This window comes from Staurois parvus, unplaced genomic scaffold, assembly GCF_062004578.1.
Source record: "Staurois parvus isolate SC_StPar_1 unplaced genomic scaffold, SC_StPar_1.0 ptg000699l, whole genome shotgun sequence".
Classification (NCBI taxonomy): Eukaryota; Metazoa; Chordata; class Amphibia; order Anura; family Ranidae; genus Staurois; species Staurois parvus.
The window spans coordinates 615,868-633,789 of record NW_028318495.1 but is presented as its reverse complement, the minus strand read 5'-3'; the positions used below and the strand labels follow the sequence as shown (position 1 = coordinate 633,789).

The following is a 17,922-nucleotide window of genomic DNA, read 5'->3' as shown; positions in this document are numbered from 1 at the left end:
AGACTGCAAGTCCCAGCATTCGCTGCCAATAGTTGTCAAGGGACTGCAATTCCCATTATAGCCTACACCTGGCTGCTGAGGCACTACAAGTCCCAGAACTTCCTGCCAATAGAGTGGAAATCCAAAGATTTCCTGCCAATGGACTGAAAGTCCTAGGATATCCTTCCAAAGGCTGCCAAGGACTGGGAGCCCCAGAATGTTCTGACAATAGAATGCAAGTCCAATGTCATTCTAAGTAGATGGCTGTTGTGGAACTACAACTACCAGGATTTCCTGCCAAGGTAATGCAAGCCCCAGAATCTTCTGCCAATGGCTGCAAAGGGAATTCAAGTCTCAGAATTTGCTGCCAAGGGACTGCAAATCATAGTCACCGATGACTGAGGCACTACAAGTCCCCAAATCTCTTGGCAATAACTGCAAATGCCAGAACGCACTTCCAATGGCTGCCACAGGCAGGAGGCCCGGCCGCAGGGTGACATGTTCCGGCACACAATGCATGTTGTTCATAGCAGCAGGCGCACAGTATGGCCCACATAACACACATGCTGGCGTGTGATGTGTAGGAGTGGTGCACGGTTACAGTGTGCAGTTGTCACAATATGGACACGTATGCAGCGTATATCGCGACACCCTGCAGTGACATGTTGTATGTACGCCGAGACGCTGCTTCTCCATCATCGCACTCCACCGCTCCAGAGTACAGAGAATTGTTTTCCTCGCGTTGTGCCTGTGTTGGTCAATGAAGCTCGGAGTTCCTGGTGTGAATGAGCCCCTATTGCACCAGCAGCCACAGTGACCAGAACCTCCCCACAGAGCTGAGCGCCGAACTCCTCCCAACCATCGATCTTATCAGATGACAGAGCCGGGTTTAATTATTAATCAGAGAAATAAACTGGGTGCAGGGAGTCACATTACTGCGCTGTATATAACCTGCATGTGGCCGGGCCGAAGATTTACCTACCACGGGCTGGACCACTCGGGCTGCGGCCTATAGGGTCACCGACCGCTCCACAGTCATAGTGCGGGGGGGGACAGTGTGTAATATGTGCACCCCGCTCAGGCTGCGGCCTATAGGGTCACCGACCACTCCACAATCATAGTGCGGGGGGGGACAGTGTGTAATATGTGCGCCCCGCTCGGGCTGCAGCCTATAGGGTCACCGACCACTCCACAATCATAGTGCGGGGGGACAGCCAATGATATGTGCGCCCCGCTCCGGTGCAGCCTATAGGGTCACCGACCACTTCACAATCATAATGCGGGGGGACAGCCAATGATATGTGCGCCTTGCTCAGGCTGCAGCCTATAGGGTCACGACCACTCCACAGTCATAGTGCGGGGGGACAGTGTGTAATATGTGCGCCCCGCTCAGGCTGCGGCCTATAGGGTCACGACCACTCCACAATCATAGTACGGGGGGACAGTGTGTAATATGTGCGCCCCGCTCAGGCTGCGGCCTATAGGGTCACGACCACTCCACAATCATAGTACGGGGGGACAGTGTGTAATATGTACGCCCCACTCAGGCAGCAGCCTATAGGGTCACCGACCACTCCACAATCATAGTGCGGGTGGACAGCCAATGATATGTACGCCCCGCTCAGGCTGCAGCCTATAGGGTCACCGACCGCTCCACAGTCATAGTGCGGGTGGACAGCCAATGATATGTGCGCCCCGCTCCGGTGCAGCCTATAGGGTCACCGCCCGCTCCACAATCATAGTGCGGGGGGGACAGTGTGTAATATGTGCGCCCCGCTCGGGCTGCGGCCTATAGGGTCACCGACCGCTCCACAATCATAGTACGGGGGGACAGTGTGTAATATGTGCGCCCCGCTCAGGCTGCGGCCTATAGGGTCACCGACCACTCCACAATCATAGTGCGGGTGGACAGCCAATGATATGTGCGCCCCGCTCAGGCTGCAGCCTATAAGGTCACCGACCACTCCACAGTCATAATGCGGGGGGACAGCCAATGATATGCACGCCCCGCTCGGGGTGCAGCCTATAGGGTCACCGACCACTCCACAATCATAGTGCGGGGGGACAGCCAATGATATGTGCGCCCCGCTCGGGGTGCAGCCTATAGGGTCACCGACCGCTCCACAATCATAGTGCGGGTGGACAGCTAATGATATGTACGCCCCGCTCAGGCTACAGCCTATAGGGTCACCGACCGCTAAACAGTCATAGTGCGGGTGGACAGCCAATGATATGTACGCCCCGCTCAGGCTACAGCCTATAGGGTCACCGACCACTCCACAGTCATAGTGCGGGGGGACAGCCGGTGATAACGGCATGCTCGGGGGACTTGGGCGGCGTTGATCACCATTTACATTAAATTTTGGTCAGTCTTTACGTTGTACGCTGCCAAGTGGTTGCCTTGTGTTGGTGTCGGCTTCAGGGGTTAGAACAGACAGCGAGGAGGTGATATAACATGTTCTAGCCACCTGGCAAATGCCCTCAGAAAAGCAACCCACCACAAATCGCTCATCACAGGACAACACTAATGTAAACAAACCCATATGGTTTCCATAAATACTCAGTTTCTTTACAGATTGATCTTCGATGATTGGAACAGCTGATGTATAGGACAACAATCCATACGATTGATACACTGGGAAGTGATTTTCGATCGATAGGAAGAGATCATGTGACAAACAGAGAAGACATCGATAAATCACAATCAATTATTATGATCGGAGCTTAACCATTGTATCTCTGTAATTACCACGTAATCCCACAATCTGACTAATCGAAAAACGCACTGCACTACATGATGTGTGAACCGGCCCTTACCCATTCAGGACAGCCACACGCATTGTACTGCAGGCTGGCGGGCGGTTCCTACAGGCACAGACGTACCTGTACATTGCTGGCCTCTTCCAGGTACAGGGCACATGAGAGCAACCCCCCCACCCCTGCCAACTGGTTAGACACAGCGGGATTTTGTCAGCAGGTGCCAGTTAATGATTTGATTGACTGGCCAGGACCTGCTGATTGGCTGTGTCCAATCACAGCCCAGAGCCCTGTGTTGACAAACAACACAGAGCTCTGTACAGAGGAAATACTCTCTTTGCTTCTTCTCCCTGCAAAGCAGGGATAAGGATCAACCAAGGGCGGACATACCATTTGTATACTTGGGCACTGCCCAAGGGCCCAGAGTTAGTAGGGGGCCCCATGAGATGCCCCTAGTACCTTTCATAGGCTTTTTTGAGTGCGGTTTGAGTGTGGGTGAGGTCACAGGGGCCCCATGTTCCCCTATTGCCCGGGGGGCCCCATGAGATGCCCCTAGTACCTTTCATAGGCTTTTTTGAGTGCGGTTTGAGTGTGGGTGAGGTCACAGGGGCCCCATGTTCCCCTATTGCCCGGGGGGCGCCATGAGATGCCCCTAGTACCTTTCATAGGCTTTTTTGAGTGTGGTTTGAGTGCGGGTGAGGTCACAGGGGCCCCATGTTCCCGCCCCTGGGAACAACTATATATTTAGTAAAAGCAGCACACATTACATACTGTTAGGCCCACACTTAACCCCTTGATTACCCCCAGAAATTAACCCCTTCCCAGCCAGCGTCACTAGTACAGCGACAGTGTATGGTATTATCACTGTATTAGTGTCACTGGAGATGTCAGTTGCAGTTAGTCAGTCCCCAACCAGTGTCAGTTTGCCCGCCGCACTAGGACTGTCCCACTAGAAGTCGCTGATCACTGCCATTACTAGTATAAAAAAAAGCAATTTTTATACATTTTTTATATTTTTAATAAACTAATACAAGTTCCAATATACTTCTCATAGTTTGTAGACGCTTTAACTTTCACACAAAGCAATTAAAATACACTTATTGAGATATTTTTTTTTTTTACCAAAAGGCATGTAGCAGAATACATTTTGGCCTAAAATTTATGAAGACTTTTTATTGGATATCTTTAACAGCAGAAAGTAAAAAATAGGTTAGATTGTAAGCTCCCAGGATCAGGGCCCTCCTATCTCTCTTGTATTGAACTGTATTGTTGCTGTATTGTCCCCTTTATATTGTACAGCGCTGAGCAAACTGTTGGGGCCATAAATCCTGTATAATAATAATAATATATAAATAAAATTGTTTTTAAATTTAGTTTTTTTTTGTTTATACAATAACAAATAAATAAGCCCAGTGGTGATCAAATATCACCAAAAGAAAGCTCAATTTGTGTGAAAAAAAAAAAAAAAATTATAGAAATTTCGTATGGGTGCTGCATTGCATGACTGTGCAATTACCAATTAAAGCAAAGCAGTGCCGAATAGCCAAAAAAGGCCTGGCCACGAAGGGGGTAAAACCTTTCCGGCCACGAAGGGGGTAAAACCTTTCCGGCCACGAAGGGGGTAAAACCTTTTCCGGCCACGAAGGGGGTAAAACCTTTCCGGCCACGAAGGGGGTAAAACCTTTCCGGCCACGAAGGGGGTAAAACCTTTCCGGCCACGAAGGGGGTAAAACCTTTCCGGCCACGAAGGGGGTAAAACCTTTCCGGCCACGAAGGGGGTAAAACCTTTCCGGCCACGAAGGGGGTAAAACCTTTCCGGCCACGAAGGGGGTAAAACCTTTCCGGCCACGAAGGGGGTAAAACCTTTCCGGCCACGAAGGGGGTAAAACCTATCCGGCCACGAAGGGGGTAAATCCTATCCGGCCACGAAGGGGGTAAAACCTTCCGGCCACGAAGGGGGTAAAACCTTCCGGACATGAGGGGGGTAAAACCTTCCGGACATGAGGGGGGTAAAACCTTTCCGGACATGAGGGGGGTAAAACCTTTCCGGACATGAGGGGGGTAAAACCTTTCCGGACATGAGGGGGGTAAAACCTTTCCGGACATGAGGGGGGTAAAACCTTTCCGGACATGAGGGGGGTAAAACCTTCCGGCCATGAAGGGGGTAAAACCTTCCGGCCATGAAGGGGGTAAAACCTTCCGGCCATGAAGGGGGTAAAACCTTCCGGCCATGAAGGGGGTAAAACCTTCCGGCCATGAAGGGGGTAAAACCTTCCGGCCATGAAGGGGGTAAAACCTTCCGGCCATGAAGGGGGTAAAACCTTCCGGACACGAGGGGGGTAAAACCTTCCGGCCACGAAGGGGGTAAAACCTTCCGGCCACGAAGGGGGTAAAACCTTCCGGCCACGAAGGGGGTAAAACCTTCCGGCCACGAAGGGGGTAAAACCTTCCGGCCACGAAGGGGGTAAAACCTTCCGGCCACGAAGGGGGTAAAACCTTCCGGCCACGAGGGGGGTAAAACCTTCCGGCCACGAGGGGGGTAAAACCTTCCGGCCACGAGGGGGGTAAAACCTTCCGGCCACGAAGGGGGTAAAACCTTCCGGCCACGAAGGGGGTAAAACCTTCCGGCCACGAAGGGGGTAAAACCTTCCGGCCACGAAGGGGGTAAAACCTTCCGGCCACGAAGGGGGTAAAACCTTCCGGCCACGAAGGGGGTAAAACCTTCCGGCCACGAAGGGGGTAAAACCTTCCGGCCACGAAGGGGGTAAAACCTTCCGGGGCTTAAGTGGTTAATGATTATTGATGAGTATATAACTGAAGGATATGGTGCTTTATATGTGGCCGAAGGTATTTCTCAGCATCTCCCAATGGCAGCAAAAATGAGGAGTCTGTAAAATTCCATCATCTCAGATCAAAGATCCCCGGGGCGCCTACACCTGCCAATCCAATTGGATCTTCGGTTCTGTCTGTTATCTTCTGGGAATTTCAACGGTTGTGATGACATTTCCGGTAATACACCAGTAGAGAAATTTCTACTTTATTTGACTGGAACCAGATACATGTTTGTTTGTGGAGTGAGAATTGTTTATGTTTTATCGTCGTTTTAAAAACGCAATCTAATGAATAAATAAATAATGACAAGGCAACAGCATGAGAGTACTAATCATCAAAAACAGGAATAGGACGTGGGGGACACTAGGCACAGCTCCTAGACATTCCTTCTTCTGGGGTCCCAACCAGCCCCCACCTAAACAAACAGACCCTGGGCTGAGGGTGTGTGTGTGAGTATATATGCGTGTGCGTGTGTATACATATGTATGCGTGTAGCTGCATTCAGCAGAATCACTAGAAAAGGAAGAAAAGCAACAAAATGAGGAAAAGGAGAATCTGGACTCCACCAGCTATAGGCGGCTCCCAAGAAAATGCTACAGGGTCAAAAGTTTAGTGTGGTTTCAATTTCACCTCTCCGCAGCCAATCAGAGCCGGCCCAGGAGCTGCAGCAAGCACGCCTGCTGCCAATGAGAGCTTAACCCTCGCTGTGCCTCTCCAGCGCTTGCGGAAGAAAAAAAAAAAAAAAACAGGAACACCGCCTGGCTGGAGACTGCAGAGAGTGAGCCTGTGCTCCTCTCATGTGCTGCCTGTGCTCCTCTCATGTGCTGCCTGTGCTCCTCTCCTGCCCTGCCTGTGCTCCTCTCCTGCCCAGCCTGTGCTCCTCTCCTGCCCAGCCTGTGCTCCTCTCCTGCCCAGCCTGTGCTCCTCTCCTGCCCAGCCTGTGCTCCTCTCCTGTGCTGTGTTGTCTGTGCTCCTCTCCTGCCCAGCCTGTGCTCCTCTCCTGCCCAGCCTGTGCTCCTCTCCTGCCCAGCCTGTGCTCCTCTCCTGTGCTCCTCTCCTGCCCAGCCTGTGCTCCTCTCCTGTGCTCCTCTCCTGCCCAGCCTGTGCTCCTCTCCTGTGCTCCTCTCCTGTGCTTAGTCTCCACAGTCTCTGATTGTGTCCTGTGTTGTCTGTACTCAGAATGCAGAGACTGACAAAGATTGCTCAAAAATCTCTACACTGAAGAATTATATACCCTCACCAACACAGGAGGGTCAACAGTATTCACACAGGAGGCCCCCGGTGTGGTCCCAAAGGGCCAAACCTATTACTTAGTATAGGAAATGTTACAGGAGATTGTTAGGGACTGCAGACATACTACAGGAGAGGGTCAGAGACTGCAGACATACTACAGGAGAGGGTCAGAGACTGCAGACATACTACAGGAGAGGGTCAGAGACTGCAGACATACTACAGGAGAGGGTCAGAGACTGCAGACATACTACAGGAGAGGGTCAGAGACTGCAGACATAGTACAGGAGAGGGTCAGAGACTGCAGACATAGTACAGGAGAGGGTCAGAGACTGCAGACATAGTACAGGAGAGGGTCAGAGACTGCAGACATACTACAGGAGAGGGTCAGAGACTGCAGACATACTACAGGAGAGGGTCAGAGACTGCAGACATACTACAGGAGAGGGTCAGAGACTGCAGACATACTACAGGAGAGGGTCAGAGACTGCAGACACACTACAGGAGAGGGTCAGAGACTGCAGACATAGTACAGGAGAGGGTCAGAGACAGCAGACTTACTACAGGAATAGGTCAGAGACTGCAGACTTACTACAGGAATAGGTCAGAGACTGCAGACTTACTACAGGAATGGGTCAGAGACAGCATATATACTACAGGAGAGGGTCAGAGACTGCAGACATACTACAGGAGAGGGTCGGAGACTGCAGACATACTACAGGAGAGGGTCAGAGACTGCGGACACACTACAGGAGAGGGTCAGAGTCTACAGACACACTACAGGAGAGGGTCGGAGACTGCACACATACTACAGGAGAGGGTCAGAGACTGCAAATGTACTACAGGAGAGGGTCAGAGACTGCAAATGTACTACAGGAAGGGGTCGGAGACTGCAGACGTACTACAGGAGAGGGTCAGAGACTGCAGACATACTACAGGAGAGGGTCAGAGACTGCAGACATACTACAGGAGATGGTCAGAGACTGCAGACACAGTACAGGAGATGGTCAGAGACTGCAGACATACTACAGGAGATGGTCAGAGACTGCAGACACAGTACAGGAGATGGTCAGAGACTGCAGACATACTACAGGAGATGGTCAGAGACTGCAGACATACTACAGGAGATGGTCAGAGACTGCAGACACAGTACAGGAGATGGTCAGAGACTGCAGACACAGTACAGGAGATGGTCAGAGACTGCAGACACAGTACAGGAGACGGTCAGAGACTGCAGACATACTACAGGAGATGGTCAGAGACTGCAGACACAGTACAGGAGATGGTCAGAGACTGCAGAGACAGTACAGGAGATGGTCAGAGACTGCAGAGACAGTACAGGAGATGGTCAGAGACTGCAGAGACAGTACAGGAGATGGTCAGAGACTGCAGACACAGTACAGGAGATGACCAGAGACTGCAGACACAGTACAGGAGATGGTCAGAGACTGCAGAGATTATATGGGTGATATATGTGACGTTTAATACACTGACCTTCTCTCTCTCCTCCAGTTTGTGCTGGCATCGCTCTCCAGGATGCTAGAAAGGTCCCAGGTAGAGTGCAGTGTATATCACTCCGCCTGTGACAGGGGCCAGTGCTACAGAGGAAGCATCGGCTTATGCAGCTCTTGCTCTCTCCACGGCCGTCTGCTTCCTCCGCTGCCGGCGCGATGTATTCTGATGCTTTGGGATGGTGGTTAGGCAAGCTCAGACCTCTTTCAGTGGGTTGCCGACCCTGGGCATGCGGTCCCTGGCTTGAGGTTGAGAGCCACATCAGAGGCTTCTAAGGGACACAGGCTGAGCACCCCAGACATACGGGGATATGGGAACAAAGCTAGAGAAAGACTGTGCAGAAGCCATGTACTGATCACAGGTGGGCAGCACGGTGGCTAAATGGTTAGCACTTCTGCCTGGCAGTACTCAGGTCATTGGTTCGAATCCCAACCACAGCACCACCTGCCTGGAGTTTGCATGTTCTCCCTGTGCCTGCGTGGGTTTCCTCCGGGTACTCCGATTTCCTCCCACACTCCAAAGACATGCTGGTAGGATAATTGTCTCCTGTTTAAATTGTCCCTAGTATGTGTATGTATGAATGTGAGTTAGGAACCTTAGATTATGCGCCCCTTGAGGGTGGGGTCTGATGTGAATGTACAATACACAAGTAAAGCGCTGCATAAACTGACGGCGCTATACAAGTATCTGTAACAAATAAATTAAATAAATGCTCTGCAAACTCCAGTGAAAAAAAAAAATTTTTTTAACTTCTCCCTGATGAAGTCCTGTGACCCGGTGACGTCACGCGTAGGGGAGGGGCTCTGACGTCACAACGCTTAAAGGAATAGCTATAGCAAGTATAAAGGAGTGTGGCAAACACATAGGAGGACCGGTTAACATTACAATATAAGGCGTTTTTGTAATTTTTATAATGGGAGTACATAAATTAAGCTACTTAAACACTTTATAAAGAAAATAAGGCACTATTATATTCTTTTATTACATGGTAATCATGCATATGGAGGGGAATATCAAAAGGGAGTGAGCAGACCCCCTGGGAGGAGAGTGGAATAACTTCATCCATGCAACTCCAGGAAAACAAATCTCTGAGAAATAAAAAGACCCCCTGCTGGAAAAATACTCCATCTATCCATCCATCCATCCGGGACAGGGATATACGTATCCACTCATCTCTAAGTCCAGTTAAAGGGACACAGCCTGTTTTTGACCTCACTTAACGGTTTGGTCACAAAAATCAGGTGAGCACATGCAGGTGAAGGAGCACGAGGAGAGGTTTTCTGCATGGACCTTTTTTTTGTGTGGATTTATTTAAATATATATATTTTTATATAGAATTTATATATTTTTATTACTGAAAGCAGGGGCGGACTGACAACTCATGGGGCCCCTGGGCAATAGGGGATCATGGGGCCCCTGTGTCCTCACCCACACCCAAAAAAGGTACCAGGGGCATCTCATGGGGCCCCCTACTGACCATGGGCCCTCGAGTAGTGCTCAAATGGTCAGTCCGTCACAGTGGATCACGGAGGGGTTGTGAGAATATAGTAGCAGTACATTGGTAGTAGTGTGGAATCCTATGTACACCATCTACTATTAAGTTGCTATAATTACACATCATTTTGAGTTTTTTTCACTATTTTTAATGGCGCGCGGCACAATATTCGTTCTTTTTCATTATAACTGCACATTTCCTACCTGCAAAAATATTGATTGATTTTTGAAAGGTGTACTTGGCCTTTAGTGCCGCTTGCTGACCATACTACTGAAGTCGTGAGATTTTGCCTTCAGACATTTTGGGCGCACCAACCTTTTATGGAGGCGACAGCCCCCCTGTAACATCCACTCTGCCAGCCATGTAGGTCACTGGTCAGGCTTTGTGGAGTTCTCAATGGCGTCCATGTTCACAATCTGAGCACAGAAAGGGGGAGGGGAATCTGACTGTGCCCTGAATGAGGCCAGGCACGGTGAGGCACACAGAAGGGTCTTTCTGGTAGACTGGCGGAGACCGAGCTGGCAAGGTCCACCCATCTGAGCGGGTATAAAATATGCTGAGCTTTCACAAAGTGGGGAGAGACAGCAGACAGGAATGTGGATCCAGAATACACCAGACAGCCCTGAGCTGTGACATCCTCTCTGCTCATCATCTGACCGGCTGTGTCCGGTTCCTACAGATCCCTCCATTCACAGAGCATCCCATGCATCTCCTGCAATGTTTACCCCTCCGCTTCCCCCATCTACTACACCGCCTGTGGTATGGGAGGCTGGAACCTCTATGGGTCATCCCTGAGTGCCGGGCATGTGTGCAGGATGGTTCTACTCAAAGCTGAACCTAAATCTGCTTCTGATTTCCACCCCCCCCCCCCCCCCACCACCTTTCCATTCTCATTAGATCCCTTATTTTACACCCACTGATATCATCACTGGGTCTCTGTGCTTCTTTATGCAATGCAGGCAGATCATGGCTGGTGGGAGGGGCCGGCAAGATGCTGTACATAGCTTTGAGAAAACATGACAACACCCTGCTTAGGCAGGCCATAGACGGGCCATTTAGCGGCCGAATTGTCGGCCGATAAACTAAAAAAAATCGGTTGGCGCCGTTGCCAATGCTGCCACTATCGTCAACCAAAAACGGCCGGTTTTCATGGATTTTCCAGCATGACCGATAAAAGTAAACGAGATGATCCACGAAAAACGGACGAGGGCCGGCCCCACTAACGGCGTGAATATCGTCCGATAAACGACCCGTCTATGGCCTGCATTAGTACTCCTCTCAAGAGCCCTCCGTCCGGATGCAAGCAGTGGGAGGGGTTATGCGAATATCAAACCGCCTTGATGGGTGTGACAGTGTGGAGGGGCGGGCATTACTGGCATGCAGACCACCAATTTTAAACCTTTTAGTTTTTTGGGTTTTTTTTTTACATGTGCTCACCCTTCACTGATCCTTTTGTATGTTGAAAGCGCCATTACGCCAACTCCCCCCCCCCCCCCATATAAAAGGGATCAGTGAAGGGTGAGCACAAACAAACAAAAAAAAAAAACAAAGAAAGAAAAAGTTTAAAAATGATACATTTCGATGATGACCTAACTGAAAGAAAATAAATAAAAGTTGAAAGTGCCCCCTGTTACACCCCCCCCCCCCCCCCCAAGTATAATTATCTTTCTTTCAATTAGGTCATCAAAATTTTGAATTTTGAGGTATTTTTTAGATATTACAAAGGGGGCTAACAACCCCCCCCCTTGTGATAGCATGGTCTGGTGACAGGTCCTTAGACCCCCAATGTTTTACCAGCCCTCCAGATCAGCTAATCAGGTACAAACTGTGCTTGGTTAGCTGCTTCCCTGGCTTTAACAGACAGGGAATGACAGCTATGAGACGGGAAGAGAACACATCATCCTCTATTAGACCCCTCCCCTATGTCTCCCCTGCCCTTCAGGGCCGCCAATAAATCACAGATTGTTCTTGAATGGCTACATCCTTGGCTACACTAGCCACTGTGACCCGGATGTGATGTAATACATGTTGCTTTTGGAGGTCACTAGTCACAAGAGGAATCGGGGAATGGTAGTTACTCCTGCGCTCAACAGGCAAGCTGTTTCCTGTGGTCCCAAGCTCCCCACAGTGCACTTTAAAACCCCCGTAAAAGTAATCGGGGGGGGGGGGGGGAATCTTAAAGGATATGTTCACCTTTTGACCAAAAATAACAAAATACAGGTCAAAATTATTATTTCTGGTTCCAGGAGCCTGAAAAGCATTGCACCAGGGATCAGCAGATTGCTGGTGCCATGCAGATCTCCTGCAGACCTGTCAGTATAACGGTTTGCCTGTACGAGATGTACTTATATACAGGCAAGCAGATATACTGAAAGGAAAAATCAACCAACTACCACGGCGCTCCACAGCACTGAGAACTACAAGCTGACAGCCGCTAAGGCTGATGGGACTTGTAGTTCATTCACAGAACACTGAATGAATGACGTGGCCATGTGGACGGAGCCCTGAACGGCCACACTCTATTCAAAAAGTGACAGCTAGTACAGGGAACTTACCCCCATACTGCTGTCACAGGGAGGGTGGGGAATCAGGCTGAGGCTACAGCACTAGGAACATGTTACATGTTTCACCCTAAAAACGTGAGGAACATGTAACATGTTCCCAAAGGTGAACTTATCCTTTAAAGCCGGTACCAGCTCAGGCAGTAGCAGGGGCAGCTTGATTTAACCCCTCGTCTACCTTGGTAAAGCGGTTAAAAGATGCAGCAATCAGCACCTAAAACGTGAAGAGGGCAGACAGCGCAGCACAGGGGACGCGGCAGCACAGGGGACGCGGCAGCACAGGGGACGCGGCAGCTCAGTAGTTGGCGAAGACTAGAAGGGAAGAAGCAGCAGAACGCCCACACCTTACCGGGCTCCTAATGATAGAACAACATCCACAGGAGCCAAGAATAACAAGGATCCTCATCAAAGTGATGAGAGCGGGGCCCCGTCTCCACCCTTCACTGAATTCTTCACCTACTCTCTGCTCATTACCACACAAACACAACGGCTCCCCAGACAGAGGAGAGTCTATTAAGGGGACCTCCGACTACACACAGGGGTGACGCTGTAAGACAGAAACCCTGACAGGCATTCCCACCGCTCTGAGTACTCCAAACAACTGCCATGATTGTTACATAAAAGCGGTTTTCTTGATTTTTAATTTTTTTTCCTTTTTGCCACTTGCTGTCTACATGTGCTCCCTTCATCTGCTACACATTGCCAGTCTAAGCCGGCATCCTGATAGACACAGTGTGCACTGTGTGGATTGTTGTCTCCAAGGTGACAACGCAAGAACACACCTGGGGAAACGGTTGTCACCTCATAACAGGAAGCACCTGAACAAGACTTTCATGGCAGGATCACCAGGGTTCTCTTTAATGTAATATGCAGATTTAACAAGACTGGAATACCGATAAACAAGTTCAGGCATATGTGAGATTTTTGGACTCTTTTATACGGGTGCTGAGGGGGTGGTAAAAACAGAGCTGCAGTCTTAGCACCTCGGCCGCCCACCTAAAACCTACAATATAGCTGGGAGTGGGCCGATCACGTGCTTTACGTTGCAGCAGATTTAAAGTGGTTATAAACCCTCCCATATACCTGCACAGAAACAAATCCTCCTACACAAGTTGTACCTGTTTATCTGAAGTATTCTATTCTGTACAGCCAATATATCATTTTCACAGCTTGTCTGATATTTCAGAAAGCAGGGGGAAGGAAACTAAAGTTACACCCTGCAAAGCATGTTGCCCACCAACGGTCTACAATGTGGAAAAGGGTCTTAGAGACCAGCCCACCGTCTCCATTTCAAGAATTCTTCCTAAGCAGGTCGACTACCTCCTACATAAGTTGTACCTGTTTATCTGCAGTATTCTATTCTCTACAGCTAATATATCATTTTCACAGCTTGTCTGATATTTCAGAAAGCAGGGGGAAGGAAACTAAAGTTACACCCTGCAAAGCATGTTGCCCACCAACGGTCTACAATGTGGAAAAGGGTCTTAGAGAGACCGGCCCACCGTCTCCATTTCAAGAATTCTTCCTAAGCAGGTGGACTACCTCAGATGTACAAAGCCATCACTCCAGACCCGTGGTCCTTCCCGCCAGATGAAGACTGAACCATAGAGGACATAAAACATCGACAACAAAGTCTGAGGTCCTCGGCTTTCCATGGGCTGTACAGGCCAGACATAAAAGGGGTCGGTGTTCTGCAATCTCTATTCTACGGCTGTCACAAGAAGCGTGCCTCACTCAGTCCCCAGGTTAAGGGTGTCCAGCGGGACATCGGTGACAGGCGGCCAGTCAATGAAGGAGTTACTGACCAGGCAGCTTAGTGGGATTATGAGGTCCGACCAACAAAAGTTGGCATTCAGAGCCGGCATTCATTGTGGCGGTGGGGGAGAAGTGTTTATTTTAGCCTCGGCTGAGAATGAGCTGAACAAGAGCGTACAAGAGAAGCGATTCACAATCCGGGCGATCTTCAGACAATCGCCCCTTATTCCCCACAACAGCAAGCCAAGGCCCAAAGACAGGCCATGTCAGCAAGCGGCTCTGACTAGGTGTGAAGTACCCCGCTGATCCCGAATCCCCCCCCCCCCCCACCGATCCTAGAACCTCCCACGCAGGGACTATGGATGACTGCCATCCTGTTCATGAACCCAACGCACATACAAAGGAGTCCATTAAACAATGCAGAAAATATTTCATGGCTCTTAAAGTGAACCTGTGCTTTGTCCTTTCCGTGCAAATCTTTCATTCCTTCCCCTCACAGCAGCATAGACTTCTCATTCCTTCACTCCACAACTTCATTCAGCACCAGGAGCTGAAGAATATACCCAATACTCTGCTTATAGAGAAGCATGTGACATCGTAGGACCAATCAGTGCCGTCACGTCTACAATCCATAGTCCTTTCTAAGCAGTGGCTCAAAGCTTCCAAAGGGCTTTCCTTTCATTCAGTGGCTGAACGGAGCAGTAGGGAGCAAATATAGGTTAAAGGACTCAACAGGACATGTGAGCTGACAGAAGGAAGGAGCATGCGGAGGGTGTAGCAGGTTCCATCCAAAGTGCTGAATATTTGCTGTGGCTGGAAAGCAGTTACAACGCATGGCCTCTTCTTTTTTAGGGTTTTGTAGAAGTGACATCCAGGTGACAGGGTCACTTTAGGTTGGTGCTGTTGGGGTCCGGGAAGGACCAAGCACAGATTTACTGTAAGTGAACCGTATGTAAGGTCTTAGTCATGCTTGGTGAAGCTGCCACTGGGCTGAGCATGCTCCAACCACTCCCATGTGACAGTGCTGGACCAAGCACCAGCACAGTCCCAAGACTGGAAGAAGAGCCAATCACAGGCTTGTACATTTCTCTTCGCCTTGACACCGGCTATCCATCCAGTTACAGTCTCAGTCTCTCCCTGGAACTTGCTATTGACCTGCTTTCAGCCTGCCTGCACCACTTCCTGGACACAATCTATTCACCTGGTTGCAGCCTGCCTGGACACCGGCTATTCACCTGGTTGCATCCTGCCTCAATTTCTTCCCGGACACCGGCTATTCACCTGGTTGCAGCCTGCCACCATCTCTTCCCGGACACCGGCTATTCACCTGGTTGCAGCCTGCCACCATCTCTTCCCGGACACCGGCTATTCACCTGGTTACATCCTGCCTCCATCTCCTCCTGGACAACGGCTATTTGCCTGGTTGCAGCCTGCCTCGACACCGGCTATTCGCCTGGTTGCAGCCTGCCTCGACACCGGCTATTCGCCTGGTTGCAGCCTGCCTCGACACCGGCTATTCGCCTGGTTGCAGCCTGCCTCGACACCGGCTATTCGCCTGGTTGCAGCCTGCCTCGACACCGGCTATTCGCCTGGTTGCAGCCTGCCTCGACACCGGCTATTCGCCTGGTTGCAGCCTGCCTCGACACCGGCTATTCGCCTGGTTGCAGCCTGCCTCGACACCGGCTATTCGCCTGGTTGCAGCCTGCCTCGACACCGGCTATTCGCCTGGTTGCAGCCTGCCTCGACACCGGCTATTCGCCTGGTTGCAGCCTGCCTCGACACCGGCTATTCGCCTGGTTGCAGCCTGCCTCGACACCGGCTATTCGCCTGGTTGCAGCCTGCCTCGACACCGGCTATTCGCCTGGTTGCAGCCTGCCTCGACACCGGCTATTCGCCTGGTTGCAGCCTGCCTCGACACCGGCTATTCGCCTGGTTGCAGCCTGCCTCGACACCGGCTATTCGCCTGGTTGCAGCCTGCCTCGACACCGGCTATTCACCTGGTTGCATCCTGCCTCGATCTCCTCCAGGAGACTGGCTATTCACCTGGTTGCATCCTGCCTCGATCTCCTCCAGGAGACTGGCTATTCACCTGGTTGCATCCTGCCTCGGCCTTGGACTGCACACTGACTAATCTTCTGCCTTCCACCTTTCTTGACTTATGCTTGGACCATGAGCTATTGCAACATCCAGTCTCCAAATTTTTGGCACCCTGTTCTTCCACACCTTTGTGGAGTGATCCTGAGGGCTACAACCTGATGTCACCTTGCAGCAAGGTTCTCCAGGAACCAATAGGATCACTGGCCCATCACTTCTTGCAGGGAGCTCTGGTGAAGGCCAAGTTGTCACTTAGACTTCAGGCCTCAGCCCCATGTCACCTGCCAGGGGTGTCAATCCATAACAGGCAAGAATATCCTGCTAAAGAAGGTGGCCTTATTGCAAACCTACTGCTTTGGCCTACCTTGTAAAACCGTTCATAACAATATGAACCTGTTATTGGTGGCTGAAAATTCAGTGATGCTGACCCTCTGACTACAGTAGAACGGGCATACACATCCGCCTTTGGTCACATACAGTACATGCTTGGTTCTGGGTAGGGGAGCCCGAATGTACTGAAGCCAGAGGATGAGCCTACAGGGTAGGTGGTTGGCAACAACTGCACCCTCATTGCTCTACAACAGGTTTCCTTTAAGGTCTCCTCAGGTCAGGTAATGAATATATCAATACTGCTTTAAGTAGGAAGAACTCACCATAACGGGATTAGTTATGATCTTCACAACACTGAAACCAACAATCAAGTAAGAGCTGGCCATCAAATGACATTGATTGTACCGCAGAAGAGGAAACGTTTTCTGGAACGCCCATTCGCCGCTCAACTCCGGAGATACGCTCAGATGTCGCCTCCCTTTCTGGAGACCAAACAACAATTGTTTTATTTTTTTATTTTTTACTAGTTGCGCTGGAACTGGTTAACAGAATTCCTGCAGCAATCTTTAATGGGATGCTCTTTTCCTGAGGAAGAGCCATATTTGTGCCGGTTGCCATGGCAACTGCTTCTCCCATGCTGCCTCAAGGTCAGGCCTTCGCTAAAATCTTGTAGACTTAGATTTTGTCTGAGGAGCAGAAAAACACGGGCGCTGTAACCAGGCAGAGACGTCCCTGAAAACCAGCTTGGAAAAAAACAAAACAAAAAGAAACACTAAAAAGAAGGAAATAAATTGTTACATCGTTGTCAAACTTCCCGTCTGGGAACCAGGAGCAAAAATGGCAATAATGGGGACCAAAAACAAGACCCCCAATCACTACCTCGCATTCATATGGATCTAACATGCTCTTTCGTGAAAAGCACCCAAAACGCAATTGCGGTTCCCTTCATTGTTAACGGCACACCAGGGGTTGTGGTTTTTGCGCATGCAAGAACACGCAGTGAAACATGCGGTTGAAAACCACACAAAGAGTAAAAAGATACCCAAGCTTCTCTGCAGCATTGGGAGCATGTTTTTTTTTTTTTTTTTTAAGTCCGCAAACGTGCAAACTACAACGAAAAACCCGTAAGTGATCACAAAAAAAGTGCAAGTGCGAACACCACACGAAAAAGTGCACTTAGGGGTGTGTTTGTCCTACCCCCGGAAGGGTTGGACCGTTCACCCGATCCCCCGGGGCACGAAGCTCGTGACAGGGACAAGGTTCCCATTTGGTCCTCCTGGTCAAAAGGCCTGGTGGACCACCGTTCCTTATGCCCAGCCGAAGCCGGACATCCAGTACTAGGCCAGGGGGTTCTCCCGAAGAGAAAACCCCCTAGGG

At 50.3% G+C, this 17,922-nt stretch overlaps 1 protein-coding gene across 7 annotated transcripts in view; it reads right to left on the bottom strand.

The window, feature by feature from the left end:
• The window catches only part of NCOA3 (nuclear receptor coactivator 3), a 220,737-nt gene that overhangs the window by 103,179 nt on the left and 99,636 nt on the right, over positions 1–17,922 (bottom strand). The gene's annotated exons all lie outside the window — the stretch shown is intronic.